Consider the following 15,561-nt stretch of genomic DNA (forward strand, 5'->3'; position numbering starts at 1 on the left):
TTTTAGATCTGCATAACTCCACCTCTTTAAACACAGCACCTTCACCCCCTGCTGTTCCCACCCGCCTCAACACCGTTGGAAGGGAGGAGAACCAATTAAGGCGGGGGGTGGGGTGGAACGAGCAGCTGTCTACCCTTAGCAGGAGGGCTCCTGATTACATACCTCTCCTGCTGCTGCTGCTGCTGGCTGTCCAGCAGCAGACTGAAGGTGGCTGCTGCTGTGCACAGGTATATAAAGGCTCAGAGCCTATTATGACACGCGCAGCCAGCGTTCCATTGCCACATTCCATCTACTGCAGGCAGGATACCTGGCTGGCTGAATGTCGCTGAGAAGCTCACAGAGACCGCCATAAGCAACAGTTTAACAGAATGCCACAGACTAATCAACCAAACTTTTTGGGTTGGGTTCTCTTTTATAGTCTGCAGGCATTAAATGAAAGAAGTCAGTGTTCCAGCAGAGGGAGACAACGTTTCAGAAAAGGCATTGTAGCAAACCAAAAAAGAAATTTTAAGCGCAGCAGAGTAACCAGCGCACATACCTGTTAGCTCAGGTGAGTTTAAAAGGCTGCTGTTGATAACAAGGGCATTTGCTAAATAGATGGTGTGTGTGCAACAATATACTGAAAGGTCAATTATATTGTGCAGCTTATCTCACCACCTGTAGTTATTTAGGTGAAAGCTCCAAAATGCTTGCCTAATATGTCTGTTTATCCAAAAGGAAGTAAAAAGGGAGAGCTAGAAAGATAGCATTGCATCACATTACATGGCAATGCAATGCACAGTTGCTGAAGTTGAACCAAAATGAGCTTGTAATCTGGCTTCTGCAACTTTGAACATGAAAAATCCAATGAGGAGAAGAAAAGCAAAGCCAAAGAGTCCATCCCAAAATCCGACAAACAAGCAAAATGAACAAAAAACATTGAATTCAATTCTTTCTGATTTTAGAAACTGCATTAAAGAAGGGGTGCACCGGTCCTGGAGATACTGCAATACCAGGTCAATGCGTGGAGTGGACAGAGCAAGCTCTTTTTCCATCTCCCTGTTCTAAAAATCCATTTAATATATGGTCCCCAGATAGGGGACGTATCAGATATTAAACTGATAAGAACAGATACTACACTTGATCTTAGCCAAAAGGCCGAGAAGCGATAACCAGAATTGGTTTCAAACTACGGAGCCACCCAAGGATCCTGAAAAGTCCATTTGTGGAGATGAGCTCCTGGACTCCCGTTAAGAAGACATGTTGTCAACCTCTAGATCCCTTACATGCCTGCACTTTTCGGCTTGCTGCTGCTGCAATCCACGCGTTTTAGATCTGCATAACTCCACCTCTTTAAACACAGCACCTTCACCCCCTGCTGTTCCCACCCGCCTCAACACCGTTGGAAGGGAGGAGAACCAATTAAGGCGGGGGGTGGGGTGGAACGAGCAGCTGTCTACCCTTAGCAGGAGGGCTCCTGATTACATACCTCTCCTGCTGCTGCTGCTGCTGGCTGTCCAGCAGCAGACTGAAGGTGGCTGCTGCTGTGCACAGGTATATAAAGGCTCAGAGCCTATTATGACACGCGCAGCCAGCGTTCCATTGCCACATTCCATCTACTGCAGGCAGGATACCTGGCTGGCTGAATGTCGCTGAGAAGCTCACAGAGACCGCCATAAGCAACAGTTTAACAGAATGCCACAGACTAATCAACCAAACTTTTTGGGTTGGGTTCTCTTTTATAGTCTGCAGGCATTAAATGAAAGAAGTCAGTGTTCCAGCAGAAGGAGACAACGTTTCAGAAAAGGCATTGTAGCAAACCAAAAAAGAAATTTTAAGCGCAGCAGAGTAACCAGCGCACATACCTGTTAGCTCAGGTGAGTTTAAAAGGCTGCTGTTGATAACAAGGGCATTTGCTAAATAGATGGTGTGTGTGCAACAATATACTGAAAGGTCAATTATATTGTGCAGCTTATCTCACCACCTGTAGTTATTTAGGTGAAAGCTCCAAAATGCTTGCCTAATATGTCTGTTTATCCAAAAGGAAGTAAAAAGGGAGAGCTAGAAAGATAGCATTGCATCACATTACATGGCAATGCAATGCACAGTTGCTGAAGTTGAACCAAAATGAGCTTGTAATCTGGCTTCTGCAACTTTGAACATGAAAAATCCAATGAGGAGAAGAAAAGCAAAGCCAAAGAGTCCATCCCAAAATCCGACAAACAAGCAAAATGAACAAAAAACATTGAATTCAATTCTTTCTGATTTTAGAAACTGCATTAAAGAAGGGGTGCACCGGTCCTGGAGATACTGCAATACCAGGTCAATGCGTGGAGTGGACAGAGCAAGCTCTTTTTCCATCTCCCTGTTCTAAAAATCCATTTAATATATGGTCCCCAGATAGGGGACGTATCAGATATTAAACTGATAAGAACAGATTTTTTTTTTTTTTTTTTTTTTTTTTTTTTTGACTCAGATTACAAAGTCTTGGAATCAACAAAAAGATAAGAAGACTCAAATCCATCATCGTGCATTCTACCAATTTTAATACTTCTCCAAATCTTTTATTTTCTTTTTCTTTTATATATATATATTTATTTATTTTTTCCCTCTTTTTTTTTTTTTAAAAAAATTATATAGTTTTGGCTATTTTTTTTTGTTTGTTTTTGTTTTTGTTTTTTTGTTTTTCCACAGGTTTTCAAAAAATCAAAGCTTACAAGGTAAGTTCATTCCATTTACATTGTTTCCATTTCTCATTTGCTTTCACCTTGCCAAGCGTCATTTTGTCCCTCCAGAAATACATGTACAAATAACTTAGACATAATTTAATACACTGGTCGACTGTTACTTCCTTATGTTTAAACACTAAAATGTTCCTTGCTTTCCACAATGCCGCCTTCACACATGCAATAATAATCCATACAATTTTAAAATCCTCCTCTCTTATCCCCATCCCATAAAATACTCTGTTAAAATCCAAAAAATTAACAGTACTCACAGCTCTCACTATATTGCACACTTTCCTCCATATTGTCTGTGCAAAATTACAATTCCAGAAGATGTGCATGGGTGTTTCACTATTCCCACACCTGGATCTTGGGCACACTTCAGATCTTACCAACCCACGCCTGTGTTGGAACTCACGGGTTGGCAGGCAGTCTTTTACTATACACCAGAGTAAATCCCTGTGTTCATTAGATAACACACTATAATTTACATTCATCCAGATTCTTTCCACAATTTTGAATGAAAAATGTTCCACAGGACTGATACCTATTCTCTCTTCCAGGATTTTTAGGATTTTTTTATGGCATTTAAGAACATTTATTTCGACCATCTTAAGTTTAAAATCTCTTAAAATTTTTTCTAAAACAATATAATTTCTTGGAGGTAAAAACCTATAAGGCCTATTTAGAGACATCTCCAACCATTTATAATTTCTAATATAGAAACCTAAATTATATATAGAAAACAACTTTAGCTTAGAGCCTGGTCCTAATAAAGTGCATACACAGTTCGCTACATACTTTGCATATAAAAAGGACCTAATATCCGGAAAACCTTTCCCACCTTTTTTCTTTGATTTATATATCTCCTCTCTCTTTACTCTTTCCATCTTGGATCTCCATAAAAAATTAAAACATACCTTAATAACTCTCTTCATGATATTATTTTGGGGGATAAAAACTGTTGAGACATATAAAAACATTGGGAGTAAAACCTGTCTAATAATTAAAATTTTTCCTTCCAGGGTAAGATCTCTCAACTGCCAGAAAGTAATCTTTTTCTTAACTCTTTCCAGCAGAGACTCCCAATTTCTTACATTACCACCTGACTCTGAGAAATAAATACCTAAAATTTTTACTTCATTCATTCTTGTTAATTTACACTCAGAATCTACAATAAAATCACCAACAGTTAAAATACCAGATTTTTCCATGTTAATTTTAAAACCCGATGCGCCCCCAAACCAATCCACTGTTCTTATGGCTCTGTTCATGCTTCTAGTGTCTTTAACTAAAACCGTCACATCATCCATATATGCCACCACTTTAACTTGTTCATTGCAACTCCCGGGAATAAAAAAACCATTGATTACCTTATCTCTCCTAAAAGCTGCTAAAAGTGGTTTAATTGCACAAATAAAAAGAATAGGGGATAAGGGACACCCCTGTTTAACGCCACAGTTTATTTTTACATTATCAGATAAAAAACCATTAATAGATATTTTGCTAAAACATGATTTGTAAAGAGATTTAATACGTTTGCTAAAAACATCCGGGCATCCCATTTTCTCTAAAACTGCAAATAAAAAATCATGGGCAACTCTATCGTACGCTTTTTCAAAATCCAAAGTAATTAGAGCAAGCTTTTGTTTTCTGTCTAAAACATCCCATAAAACATCCCTGATTAAAATCAATGAGTCGCTGATTCTCCGAGTTGGCACTGCACACGTCTGATCCACTTCTATTACTGAGCCGATTACCTTTTTTAATCTATTTGCTAGTAACTTTGCATATACCTTACAGTCCGTATTTAAAAGGGTTATTGGTCTCCAATTTTTAATCAGTTCTTTATTTCCTTTCTTAAATAATAAAACAATAAGACCCTCCCACCACGACTCTGGGACACTAAAAGATGCTTCTGCTTCTAAAATTACTTCATAAAAATCCTCACCCATGATCTCCCATAAACACTTGTAAAATTCAACAGGTAGTCCATCTGCTCCCGGCGTTTTGTTATTTTGTAGCGTATTAATTGTATTAAAAACTTCCTCTTTAGTAAAATTCCCTATTAAAAAAGATTTATCTTCCGCATTAAAATTTTTTTCCAGTCCTTCTAAAAAATGTTTTTTTAGAGACACATCCGTGTTTTTAACAGAAAATAAATCATCATAAAATTCTTTTGCTTTCATCTTCTTCCCCTCTAAACTTGTTTCTCCTTCCAAAACCTTCATATAATCCTTCTTGTCACATATTTTTTTAAAAAAGAATTTTGTGCATTTTTCATCCTCGTCTAAAACTTTTACTCGGGAATTAAAAATAATTTCTTTACCTTTTTCTTTCAGGCAGTTTTGGATCTTTTCTTTTGTTGTTCGGATCGCCTCCTGCAGATCACATCCGTTATTTTCGAGGTGAAAAAAACATTGCAGTTTAGCATTAAGATCATTATAAAAAATACGTTTTGCAGCAGCTTTCTTCTTTCCTTCTTTAATAAAAAATATTTTTACCTCCTTCTTGACAAAATCCCACCAATTAAAAATAGATTTAAAAAACGTTTTTTTTAGCTTCAGTTTTTCATACAGCTTTTTAAAACCTTCCATAACCACCTCGTCTTGTAGTAGGGATACATTAAATTTCCAGTGTGACGGTCTTTTATCCACATCTGATTCTATTTTAAAACTACATTCTATTATTTTATGATCTGAAAAAGGTGTTGAATGCGTTTTAAAACCTGAGCATGTTAGGGCTTGAGATATAAAAATATAATTTATTCTGGATGAAACACCTCTCCCCACCCAAGTGACTTCATGCTCCTTTTTTTGTCCATCTAATGCCCATGTATCTTTAAGATTAAAAGCTGCTAAAATATTTCTAAGACATGAAGCTGACCCATCTTTTACATTTTTTAAATGACAATTAAAATCCCCACCTAAAACTAATGGATCTACTCCAGGTAAAAACAGCTGCAACAGTTCAAACAAATGTAATCTCAAGGCTTTTTCTGCATTTGCATACACATTAAAACACCTCACTTTCTTCCCATTTTTCTGCACATCAATTCTTAAAATCCTCCCAGGGTATATCTCTTCATAATTTACAATCTCCCAATCTTTAGAGCATAAAAACCCCACACCATCACTTTTTGACTCGTTCCCACCAGAAAAGCATAAGTTACCCTTCCATATACCCTGTAAATATTCATAGCTTATTTTTTTTGTCAAATTACATTCTTGTAGAAAGATAAAATCAATATTTTCATTATTTAAAAAATCATATAAAGCAGTTCTCTTATATAGGTCGTTAAACCCCTGAACATTCAGGGACATTGAGCGGATCATCTTCTAACATTTAGTGCAGGGCTCTTCCCTCCGCCCTCATTCTCTACTGCCGGAGAAGATGGGTCTACCTCCAGATCTGATACATCCGAAGATGACACACTCCCCAGCAGACTTGTTGCTTCTAATGCCTTTACTTTCCCACCACATGGTATTCCTTCATTATCACTTCTATCCACACTTCTTTTTAGAGATTTTTCTGTGCAGTCCATTTGTACCTGCGCGCAAGGTAAGCTCTGCGACAGGGAATTAGTAGGAGTGGACTCCACTACTTCTGGAATATCACTTTCCCCTCCACAACTACTCCCTTTACTTAGTGGAGAAATTTCTTGCAACATTTGACTCTTCTCTTCTCTCTTCTGATCTTCTTTCTTCTGTTCTTCTATCTTCTTCTTTTCATTCTTATCTTCTTTCTTCTTATCTTCTTTCTTCTGCTCTTCTCTCTTTTTCCTTTCCATCTGTTTCTTTATCTCCATGGCCCTTTTTTCTATGTCCTCTATCCTCTTCTGTTTTTCCTCTTCCTTCTTTCTCTTCCTTTCTTCCAACTTCCTTTCCTCTTCTTCTTGTGATTTTTTAACCCGTTCCTCCTTCTTCTTCTCCTTCATTGCCCGTCCCTCCTCTTCCTCTTTTCTCTTTCTTTCTGTCTCCTCCTTCTCACTCCTTTCTTTCTCCTCTTCCCCTTTTTCCTCTTCAGCAGCAATGCCTGCTTCCACATCGTCTTTAGCTTCTTGTTGCTGTTCTTCAGGCGATGTGTCCATCTCCTCTACATCCTTTTTCTTATTTTTAGGGCACTCATCCATCTGGTGAGGAGTACCCATGCAACTAAAACACTTGTTACATTCTGCATCCAGATGTCCATATTTTTTACACACACGGCAGTAGTGTGGCATCCCTGGGAAGAATAAATAACCGCGGCTATGGTTGATATAAACCTGCGGCGGAGGTCTGGACACGCCCCCCTCCTCATTCGGGTTCTTCCTAAATGATACCACATACACACGTTTCCCGTTCCACACTCCAAACTGTGTTTCCCCGCGTCTCTTAGGGATGATTTTGTCACAATACATTGATAGGTAACTTTCAACCTCAGAGTCTGTAATAAATGGACTAAACAAATGAATCGTCAGTACTTTCATTGAAAACTGAAAAGAGGGGATTACTTTCACCCCCTCCAGCTCTACCTTCTCTTTATTTACTTCATAAAGAGCATAGGCACTTTCACACTGCGAGGCTTTATTAAGCGTAACATCATAAAGTCCTCGAGAAAAAAAAGATTGAAAGCAAAAAAGATGCTCCTTGTCGATCTTCAAGAGCTTACAAATAACATTGAAAATAAATTGAGAATCTTTCACCTGCCGGTGGTCAGGAGCAACCACGAACCTGATGGTGTCCTTCAGCGGATGCTCCTCCGAGAAATAATCATTCGGGTTGCTTGCTTGATTCTCCTTCCTTCCTCCAGGGTTTCTCCTTGTCTCCATGATTTTCCTCTTCTTTTCCAGATACCAAGGGAAATATCACACACGGATCGCAGCCTCCACGAAGTTCGTCCTCCCTCCAACACACCGTCCTCCGTAAAGAAAAGGCACTGCAGCTTTAGCACCGATTCCCAAAAGCAGCACTGGATATCTCCAAAGGCCAAGAATCGGTTCTGCCACCACAGTAACCTTCAGCCCAATGTCACAACCCACTACAGATCGTGCCAAAAGGCCGAGAAGCGATAACCAGAATTGGTTTCAAACTACGGAGCCACCCAAGGATCCTGAAAAGTCCATTTGTGGAGATGAGCTCCTGGACTCCCGTTAAGAAGACATGTTGTCAACCTCTAGATCCCTTACATGCCTGCACTTTTCGGCTTGCTGCTGCTGCAATCCACGCGTTTTAGATCTGCATAACTCCACCTCTTTAAACACAGCACCTTCACCCCCTGCTGTTCCCACCCGCCTCAACACCGTTGGAAGGGAGGAGAACCAATTAAGGCGGGGGGTGGGGTGGAACGAGCAGCTGTCTACCCTTAGCAGGAGGGCTCCTGATTACATACCTCTCCTGCTGCTGCTGCTGCTGGCTGTCCAGCAGCAGACTGAAGGTGGCTGCTGCTGTGCACAGGTATATAAAGGCTCAGAGCCTATTATGACACGCGCAGCCAGCGTTCCATTGCCACATTCCATCTACTGCAGGCAGGATACCTGGCTGGCTGAATGTCGCTGAGAAGCTCACAGAGACCGCCATAAGCAACAGTTTAACAGAATGCCACAGACTAATCAACCAAACTTTTTGGGTTGGGTTCTCTTTTATAGTCTGCAGGCATTAAATGAAAGAAGTCAGTGTTCCAGCAGAAGGAGACAACGTTTCAGAAAAGGCATTGTAGCAAACCAAAAAAGAAATTTTAAGCGCAGCAGAGTAACCAGCGCACATACCTGTTAGCTCAGGTGAGTTTAAAAGGCTGCTGTTGATAACAAGGGCATTTGCTAAATAGATGGTGTGTGTGCAACAATATACTGAAAGGTCAATTATATTGTGCAGCTTATCTCACCACCTGTAGTTATTTAGGTGAAAGCTCCAAAATGCTTGCCTAATATGTCTGTTTATCCAAAAGGAAGTAAAAAGGGAGAGCTAGAAAGATAGCATTGCATCACATTACATGGCAATGCAATGCACAGTTGCTGAAGTTGAACCAAAATGAGCTTGTAATCTGGCTTCTGCAACTTTGAACATGAAAAATCCAATGAGGAGAAGAAAAGCAAAGCCAAAGAGTCCATCCCAAAATCCGACAAACAAGCAAAATGAACAAAAAACATTGAATTAAATTCTTTCTGATTTTAGAAACTGCATTAAAGAAGGGGTGCACCGGTCCTGGAGATACTGCAATACCAGGTCAATGCGTGGAGTGGACAGAGCAAGCTCTTTTTCCATCTCCCTGTTCTAAAAATCCATTTAATATATGGTCCCCAGATAGGGGACGTATCAGATATTAAACTGATAAGAACAGATACTACACTTGATCTTAGCCAAAAGGCCGAGAAGCGATAACCAGAATTGGTTTCAAACTACGGAGCCACCCAAGGATCCTGAAAAGTCCATTTGTGGAGATGAGCTCCTGGACTCCCGTTAAGAAGACATGTTGTCAACCTCTAGATCCCTTACATGCCTGCACTTTTCGGCTTGCTGCTGCTGCAATCCACGCATTTTAGATCTGCATAACTCCACCTCTTTAAACACAGCACCTTCACCCCCTGCTGTTCCCACCCGCCTCAACACCGTTGGAAGGGAGGAGAACCAATTAAGGCGGGGGGTGGGGTGGAACGAGCAGCTGTCTACCCTTAGCAGGAGGGCTCCTGATTACATACCTCTCCTGCTGCTGCTGCTGCTGGCTGTCCAGCAGCAGACTGAAGGTGGCTGCTGCTGTGCACAGGTATATAAAGGCTCAGAGCCTATTATGACACGCGCAGCCAGCGTTCCATTGCCACATTCCATCTACTGCAGGCAGGATACCTGGCTGGCTGAATGTCGCTGAGAAGCTCACAGAGACCGCCATAAGCAACAGTTTAACAGAATGCCACAGACTAATCAACCAAACTTTTTGGGTTGGGTTCTCTTTTATAGTCTGCAGGCATTAAATGAAAGAAGTCAGTGTTCCAGCAGAAGGAGACAACGTTTCAGAAAAGGCATTGTAGCAAACCAAAAAAGAAATTTTAAGCGCAGCAGAGTAACCAGCGCACATACCTGTTAGCTCAGGTGAGTTTAAAAGGCTGCTGTTGATAACAAGGGCATTTGCTAAATAGATGGTGTGTGTGCAACAATATACTGAAAGGTCAATTATATTGTGCAGCTTATCTCACCACCTGTAGTTATTTAGGTGAAAGCTCCAAAATGCTTGCCTAATATGTCTGTTTATCCAAAAGGAAGTAAAAAGGGAGAGTAAGAAAGATAGCATTGCATCACATTACATGGCAATGCAATGCACAGTTGCTGAAGTTGAACCAAAATGAGCTTGTAATCTGGCTTCTGCAACTTTGAACATGAAAAATCCAATGAGGAGAAGAAAAGCAAAGCCAAAGAGTCCATCCCAAAATCCGACAAACAAGCAAAATGAACAAAAAACATTGAATTCAATTCTTTCTGATTTTAGAAACTGCATTAAAGAAGGGGTGCACCGGTCCTGGAGATACTGCAATACCAGATCAATGCGTGGAGTGGACAGAGCAAGCTCTTTTTCCATCTCCCTGTTCTAAAAATCCATTTAATATATGGTCCCCAGATAGGGGACGTATCAGATATTAAACTGATAAGAACAGATACTACACTTGATCTTAGCCAAAAGGCCGAGAAGCGATAACCAGAATTGGTTTCAAACTACGGAGCCACCCAAGGATCCTGAAAAGTCCATTTGTGGAGATGAGCTCCTGGACTCCCGTTAAGAAGACATGTTGTCAACCTCTAGATCCCTTACATGCCTGCACTTTTCGGCTTGCTGCTGCTGCAATCCACGCGTTTTAGATCTGCATAACTTCACCTCTTTAAACACAGCACCTTCACCCCCTGCTGTTCCCACCCGCCTCAACACCGTTATAAGGGAGGAGAACCAATTAAGGCGGGGGGTGGGGTGGAACGAGCAGCTGTCTACCCTTAGCAGGAGGGCTCCTGATTACATACCTCTCCTGCTGCTGCTGCTGCTGGCTGTCCAGCAGCAGACTGAAGGTGGCTGCTGCTGTGCACAGGTATATAAAGGCTCAGAGCCTATTATGACACGCGCAGCCAGCGTTCCATTGCCACATTCCATCTACTGCAGGCAGGATACCTGGCTGGCTGAATGTCGCTGAGAAGCTCACAGAGACCGCCATAAGCAACAGTTTAACAGAATGCCACAGACTAATCAACCAAACTTTTTGGGTTGGGTTCTCTTTTATAGTCTGCAGGCATTAAATGAAAGAAGTCAGTGTTCCAGCAGAAGGAGACAACGTTTCAGAAAAGGCATTGTAGCAAACCAAAAAAGAAATTTTAAGCGCAGCAGAGTAACCAGCGCACATACCTGTTAGCTCAGGTGAGTTTAAAAGGCTGCTGTTGATAACAAGGGCATTTGCTAAATAGATGGTGTGTGTGCAACAATATACTGAAAGGTCAATTATATTGTGCAGCTTATCTCACCACCTGTAGTTATTTAGGTGAAAGCTCCAAAATGCTTGCCTAATATGTCTGTTTATCCAAAAGGAAGTAAAAAGGGAGAGCTAGAAAGATAGCATTGCATCACATTACATGGCAATGCAATGCACAGTTGCTGAAGTTGAACCAAAATGAGCTTGTAATCTGGCTTCTGCAACTTTGAACATGAAAAATCCAATGAGGAGAAGAAAAGCAAAGCCAAAGAGTCCATCCCAAAATCCGACAAACAAGCAAAATGAACAAAAAACATTGAATTCAATTCTTTCTGATTTTAGAAACTGCATTAAAGAAGGGGTGCACCGGTCCTGGAGATACTGCAATACCAGGTCAATGCGTGGAGTGGACAGAGCAAGCTCTTTTTCCATCTCCCTGTTCTAAAAATCCATTTAATATATGGTCCCCAGATAGGGGACGTATCAGATATTAAACTGATAAGAACAGATTTTTTTATCGAAAGCCCGAATTCGTGTACAAAACCCGAGTGCGCTTAAAAAAGTGACAAGTGCCACAAAAAAAGTGCACTAGGATGCTGGACTTCTTGAAACCCTCTCCAAAAGGAGAAGGGTCCCCCAAACCATTCCCCGTCCCTCCGAGCCAGAAGGCCACAGCGAGGAACAGGGACAAATAGCCACCTCCAGCCGAAACCAGAGGCGACCCAATCTTACCTCACTTGATCTTAGCCAAAAGGCCGAGAAGCGATAACCAGAATTGGTTTCAAACTACGGAGCCACCCAAGGATCCTGAAAAGTCCATTTGTGGAGATGAGCTCCTGGACTCCCGTTAAGAAGACATGTTGTCAACCTCTAGATCCCTTACATGCCTGCACTTTTCGGCTTGCTGCTGCTGCAATCCACGCGTTTTAGATCTGCATAACTCCACCTCTTTAAACACAGCACCTTCACCCCCTGCTGTTCCCACCCGCCTCAACACCGTTGGAAGGGAGGAGAACCAATTAAGGCGGGGGGTGGGGTGGAACGAGCAGCTGTCTACCCTTAGCAGGAGGGCTCCTGATTACATACCTCTCCTGCTGCTGCTGCTGCTGGCTGTCCAGCAGCAGACTGAAGGTGGCTGCTGCTGTGCACAGGTATATAAAGGCTCAGAGCCTATTATGACACGCGCAGCCAGCGTTCCATTGCCACATTCCATCTACTGCAGGCAGGATACCTGGCTGGCTGAATGTCGCTGAGAAGCTCACAGAGACCGCCATAAGCAACAGTTTAACAGAATGCCACAGACTAATCAACCAAACTTTTTGGGTTGGGTTCTCTTTTATAGTCTGCAGGCATTAAATGAAAGAAGTCAGTGTTCCAGCAGAGGGAGACAACGTTTCAGAAAAGGCATTGTAGCAAACCAAAAAAGAAATTTTAAGCGCAGCAGAGTAACCAGCGCACATACCTGTTAGCTCAGGTGAGTTTAAAAGGCTGCTGTTGATAACAAGGGCATTTGCTAAATAGATGGTGTGTGTGCAACAATATACTGAAAGGTCAATTATATTGTGCAGCTTATCTCACCACCTGTAGTTATTTAGGTGAAAGCTCCAAAATGCTTGCCTAATATGTCTGTTTATCCAAAAGGAAGTAAAAAGGGAGAGCTAGAAAGATAGCATTGCATCACATTACATGGCAATGCAATGCACAGTTGCTGAAGTTGAACCAAAATGAGCTTGTAATCTGGCTTCTGCAACTTTGAACATGAAAAATCCAATGAGGAGAAGAAAAGCAAAGCCAAAGAGTCCATCCCAAAATCCGACAAACAAGCAAAATGAACAAAAAACATTGAATTCAATTCTTTCTGATTTTAGAAACTGCATTAAAGAAGGGGTGCACCGGTCCTGGAGATACTGCAATACCAGGTCAATGCGTGGAGTGGACAGAGCAAGCTCTTTTTCCATCTCCCTGTTCTAAAAATCCATTTAATATATGGTCCCCAGATAGGGGACGTATCAGATATTAAACTGATAAGAACAGATACTACACTTGATCTTAGCCAAAAGGCCGAGAAGCGATAACCAGAATTGGTTTCAAACTACGGAGCCACCCAAGGATCCTGAAAAGTCCATTTATGGAGATGAGCTCCTGGACTCCCGTTAAGAAGACATGTTGTCAACCTCTAGATCCCTTACATGCCTGCACTTTTCGGCTTGCTGCTGCTGCAATCCACGCGTTTTAGATCTGCATAACTCCACCTCTTTAAACACAGCACCTTCACCCCCTGCTGTTCCCACCCGCCTCAACACCGTTGGAAGGGAGGAGAACCAATTAAGGCGGGGGGTGGGGTGGAACGAGCAGCTGTCTACCCTTAGCAGGAGGGCTCCTGATTACATACCTCTCCTGCTGCTGCTGCTGCTGGCTGTCCAGCAGCAGACTGAAGGTGGCTGCTGCTGTGCACAGGTATATAAAGGCTCAGAGCCTATTATGACACGCGCAGCCAGCGTTCCATTGCCACATTCCATCTACTGCAGGCAGGATACCTGGCTGGCTGAATGTCGCTGAGAAGCTCACAGAGACCGCCATAAGCAACAGTTTAACAGAATGCCACAGACTAATCAACCAAACTTTTTGGGTTGGGTTCTCTTTTATAGTCTGCAGGCATTAAATGAAAGAAGTCAGTGTTCCAGCAGAGGGAGACAACGTTTCAGAAAAGGCATTGTAGCAAACCAAAAAAGAAATTTTAAGCGCAGCAGAGTAACCAGCGCACATACCTGTTAGCTCAGGTGAGTTTAAAAGGCTGCTGTTGATAACAAGGGCATTTGCTAAATAGATGGTGTGTGTGCAACAATATACTGAAAGGTTAATTATATTGTGCAGCTTATCTCACCACCTGTAGTTATTTAGGTGAAAGCTCCAAAATGCTTGCCTAATATGTCTGTTTATCCAAAAGGAAGTAAAAAGGGAGAGCTAGAAAGATAGCATTGCATCACATTACATGGCAATGCAATGCACAGTTGCTGAAGTTGAACCAAAATGAGCTTGTAATCTGGCTTCTGCAACTTTGAACATGAAAAATCCAATGAGGAGAAGAAAAGCAAAGCCAAAGAGTCCATCCCAAAATCCGACAAACAAGCAAAATGAACAAAAAACATTGAATTCAATTCTTTCTGATTTTAGAAACTGCATTAAAGAAGGGGTGCACCGGTCCTGGAGATACTGCAATACCAGGTCAATGCGTGGAGTGGACAGAGCAAGCTCTTTTTCCATCTCCCTGTTCTAAAAATCCATTTAATATATGGTCCCCAGATAGGGGACGTATCAGATATTAAACTGATAAGAACAGATTTTTTTTTTTTTTTTTTTTTTTTTTTTTTTGACTCAGATTACAAAGTCTTGGAATCAACAAAAAGATAAGAAGACTCAAATCCATCATCGTGCATTCTACCAATTTTAATACTTCTCCAAATCTTTTATTTTCTTTTTCTTTTATATATATATATTTATTTATTTTTTCCCTCTTTTTTTTTTTTTTAAAAAATTATATAGTTTTGGCTATTTTTTTTTGTTTGTTTTTGTTTTTGTTTTTTTGTTTTTCCACAGGTTTTCAAAAAATCAAAGCTTACAAGGTAAGTTCATTCCATTTACATTGTTTCCATTTCTCATTTGCTTTCACCTTGCCAAGCGTCATTTTGTCCCTCCAGAAATACATGTACAAATAACTTAGACATAATTTAATACACTGGTCGACTGTTACTTCCTTATGTTTAAACACTAAAATGTTCCTTGCTTTCCACAATGCCGCCTTCACACATGCAATAATAATCCATACAATTTTAAAATCCTCCTCTCTTATCCCCATCCCATAAAATACTCTGTTAAAATCCAAAAAATTAACAGTACTCACAGCTCTCACTATATTGCACACTTTCCTCCATATTGTCTGTGCAAAATTACAATTCCAGAAGATGTGCATGGGTGTTTCACTATTCCCACACCTGGATCTTGGGCACACTTCAGATCTTACCAACCCACGCCTGTGTTGGAACTCACGGGTTGGCAGGCAGTCTTTTACTATACACCAGAGTAAATCCCTGTGTTCATTAGATAACACACTATAATTTACATTCATCCAGATTCTTTCCACAATTTTGAATGAAAAATGTTCCACAGGACTGATACCTATTCTCTCTTCCAGGATTTTTAGGATTTTTTTATGGCATTTAAGAACATTTATTTCGACCATCTTAAGTTTAAAATCTCTTAAAATTTTTTCTAAAACAATATAATTTCTTGGAGGTAAAAACCTATAAGGCCTATTTAGAGACATCTCCAACCATTTATAATTTCTAATATAGAAACCTAAATTATATATAGAAAACAACTTTAGCTTAGAGCCTGGTCCTAATAAAGTGCATACACAGTTCGCTACATACTTTG

General features: G+C 40.9%; 4 non-coding genes and 3 pseudogenes across 4 annotated transcripts; all 7 read right to left on the reverse strand.

Annotated features, from left to right (window-relative positions):
- Positions 1–958: 958 nt before the first annotated feature.
- LOC141274680 (U2 spliceosomal RNA) lies at positions 959–1,149 on the reverse strand. The gene has a single exon (XR_012322951.1). It is a non-coding gene; the product is annotated as a U2 spliceosomal RNA (small nuclear RNA).
- A 1,115-nt stretch (positions 1,150–2,264) lies between these two features.
- LOC141150451 (U2 spliceosomal RNA) lies at positions 2,265–2,487 on the reverse strand (annotated as a pseudogene).
- Positions 2,488–8,871: 6,384 nt separating this feature from the next.
- LOC141274681 (U2 spliceosomal RNA) lies at positions 8,872–9,062 on the reverse strand. Its single transcript, XR_012322952.1, has one exon. It is a non-coding gene; the product is annotated as a U2 spliceosomal RNA (small nuclear RNA).
- Positions 9,063–10,177: 1,115 nt separating this feature from the next.
- LOC141149612 (U2 spliceosomal RNA) lies at positions 10,178–10,368 on the reverse strand. Its single transcript, XR_012245903.1, has one exon. It is a non-coding gene; the product is annotated as a U2 spliceosomal RNA (small nuclear RNA).
- Positions 10,369–11,483: 1,115 nt separating this feature from the next.
- Positions 11,484–11,662, reverse strand: LOC141150321 (U2 spliceosomal RNA; annotated as a pseudogene).
- A 1,347-nt stretch (positions 11,663–13,009) lies between these two features.
- LOC141274682 (U2 spliceosomal RNA) lies at positions 13,010–13,200 on the reverse strand. Its single transcript, XR_012322953.1, has one exon. It is a non-coding gene; the product is annotated as a U2 spliceosomal RNA (small nuclear RNA).
- Positions 13,201–14,315: 1,115 nt separating this feature from the next.
- Positions 14,316–14,538, reverse strand: LOC141150453 (U2 spliceosomal RNA; annotated as a pseudogene).
- Positions 14,539–15,561: the final 1,023 nt, after the last annotated feature.

The sequence above is a fragment of the Phyllobates terribilis genome, unplaced genomic scaffold (genome assembly GCF_046119375.1).
Source record: "Phyllobates terribilis strain yellow unplaced genomic scaffold, ASM4611937v1 Scaffold_5__5_contigs__length_657084704, whole genome shotgun sequence".
Classification (NCBI taxonomy): domain Eukaryota; kingdom Metazoa; phylum Chordata; class Amphibia; order Anura; family Dendrobatidae; genus Phyllobates; species Phyllobates terribilis.